The sequence below is a fragment of the Triticum aestivum genome, chromosome 5A (assembly GCF_018294505.1).
Source record: "Triticum aestivum cultivar Chinese Spring chromosome 5A, IWGSC CS RefSeq v2.1, whole genome shotgun sequence".
Taxonomy (NCBI): Eukaryota; Viridiplantae; Streptophyta; class Magnoliopsida; order Poales; family Poaceae; genus Triticum; species Triticum aestivum.
This window is the reverse complement of record NC_057806.1, coordinates 579,014,158-579,016,790: the sequence shown is the minus strand read 5'-3', so window position 1 is coordinate 579,016,790 and position 2,633 is coordinate 579,014,158. Positions and strand designations below refer to the sequence as shown.

The window sequence follows — 2,633 nt, the reverse complement described above, 5'->3', positions numbered from 1 at the left end:
GGGTCGGCGCCGACGATGACGGCGCCCGCGCCGTCGCCGAATATGCCGTTGCCCAGGATGGTGTCGAGGCGACCCTCCTGGGGCCCGTAGAACCCGATGAGGGTGAGCTCGGAGCAGGCCACGAGGACGCGCGCGCCGCGGTTGTTCTCGGCGAGCTCCTTGGCGAGCTGCAGCGCCCTGCCGCCACCGGAGCAGCCGTTGAGGCTGAGGATGGTGCGGGACACGGTGGGGCGGAGGCCGAGCAGCGACGCCAGGCGGAGGTCGGCGCTGGGGGCCTTCCCGCCGGAGTAGGTGCTGAAGACGAGGTGCGTGACGTCGGCGGCCGGGCGCCCCCACTCGGCGATGGCCCTGGCCGCGGCGGACGCGGCGAGCTCGGGCACCGCGGCCGAGGCCATGTCTATCCGCGCGTCGAGGGTCGGCAGCGCGCGGTCGCTGAAGTCCGGGTGCGCGCCGAGGAGCTCCTCGTCGAGGTGCACGTAGCGCCTCTCGATGCCCGAATTCTTACCTGGACAGGAGAACATTTTACATAGTAGCTCACCGCAAATATGCATGCATTTGGAAATTGGAAACGTACGCCGATACGTTTATAGGTTACTAGGTTAGGTTTACGCTGCAGGTGCAGGGCATGCATGGTCTTACAGATTCTCTTGAGCTTGTCCTTGAGGTCGGCGTGGTGCTCGCTGTTGGTGACGCGGAAGTAGTAGTCGGCGTAGTCGTTCTGGAGCATGCAGCTCGCCGGGTTCGCTGTGCCGATTGCAAGCACGGCCGCCGGGCCGTCCGAGCGCTGCGCGTGACGGATCTGCTGGACGGTTGCCATGGACGTACGTACGTCGATCGCTAAACGCGGAGTACTACGGCTAGTTAGCTGTCTCGTTGGCTTTCTAGACTTGCTTATTGTTTATTGAAGGATCCATCACAGGTCTTATATAAGACAACAGGCAGTGATTATCAAGTTGCAACATTGAATTAATCAAATTGACCAACATGTGAAGCAACAAGAAGAAAAAAAGTTCCGGTCTTAATGGTTGCGAGACCGGTGGCCACCTTCTCTCCATTTGTGTAATCGCACCACAGAACTTCGTGAGGGAGTTGGAGATGGTGTACCATCAATGGGCTAGTGACTTCACATTGCGATCATGGATCACATGCAAGTCGTAGGGCGCGAAATGCTTTTGCTCGGGAATGAATCATGCATGTTTTGTCAAAAAGGTCGAACCCCCTTGTCTCATAACTACAAAGTCTGCATATACGACCTTTCAAGCATCGCGCAACAACTCATCCTTCATCATTGAGTACCCCGTCATAGTGCTTATTTTAGGAACAAGAAAAAGTTCAACAAAAAAACTCGATGGCATTTGTCTGAATACCTGTCGGGTGTACTGTCTGCTATGGACGGCGTCAGTATGGGAGTGAAGGGTACCTGGCTACGGACGAAGCCTAGGTGGACAGCGGTGTTGTCCAGGGCGGGCGGGTGGGCGCGTCGGCTGTGGCTGTGAACGTCCGGCAAAGTCTGGGAGGCCGACGGAGAGGTATAATGACGACGTCGGACGAGAAGGATGCGAAAGCAGGGCAAAGGGGGGGCATGGGCGGGGTGAAAGATAAATAGTCCGGAAGCGGGATTTGAGTTGGTCGGGGGTGCTGAAGTCCTACGTGACGGTGGTCCGAAGTCTCGTGAAGTTCCCCAATTTGGCCTGGTTTACGAAAATTCGGTCAAGCGGGTGTGTCCATGAACAAATAGGCGTCCACTTAAACGATAAACTATGGCCGAACAGCTTAGTCCGGATGTATAAGGACATTTTGAGGTCCTCGTCGGAGATGACCTGAGTAGAACATTTGATATATATTGTTGGACAACTAAACATGGCTTAATCTTCCGATGGAAAGAGCAACGTGGTGCTAACTTTTGCGTGGGATTCATGGAAATCAATGCACCCGCCTGTCGCCCCATAGGGGGTTGATCCAACTTTTGATGAGGACATATCCAATGTTGACTTTCAAAACGGACACTACATCCGTCCATGAATCGAGAGGGGTCAGTCCGTCGACACGGATGCGGGAGCCGACGGCTATCCAACCATAACCGCAAATGTCTGGTTACATTTCAGAGGAAATTTAGCAAAAGTGAACAAATTTGTTACATATTTAAAAGAACCAGACGAAATTCATTCATACTTGGGTAAATCTTACATAAAGCCAGAAGCTTTTCATCTAAATCGGAGCAAATTTATTATATTTCGACATATTTGAAGTTTTGAAATTAACCGTACTCTAAAGTTAGTCTAAATGATCGTTGGTGCCCATTCCCCATGTACAATCGGCCATGAATGTCAGGGACCGAAGCTATTCGCCTCCGCAACTTGCTTTCTGTTAATCGGTCGGCGATGAAGAGCCCGCCAAGCTTAGCTTCAACGGAACGGGAGGAGTGGTGGCCATCTTGGGACCCGAGCGCCAGCATCCTCCCATGCTCTACTCTTCCTCGCCACCGGTGGCGCCCGCGGATGTATTAGCTTCATCGTTGTGGCGGCGGGGTGCGGTCGAGGGGGAGCTCGCGACGTCGTCCTTGTCCGCTGCCTCGTCAATTTCCTTGAAGGCGACTTCTAACTCCGCTTAATGGAGGTCACAGAGGATGTCGT

At 54.2% G+C, this 2,633-nt stretch overlaps 1 pseudogene; it reads right to left on the bottom strand.

Annotated features, from left to right (window-relative positions):
* The window catches only part of LOC123107792 (bisdemethoxycurcumin synthase-like), a 1,576-nt pseudogene extending 695 nt beyond the window's left edge, over positions 1–881 (bottom strand).
* Positions 882–2,633: the final 1,752 nt, after the last annotated feature.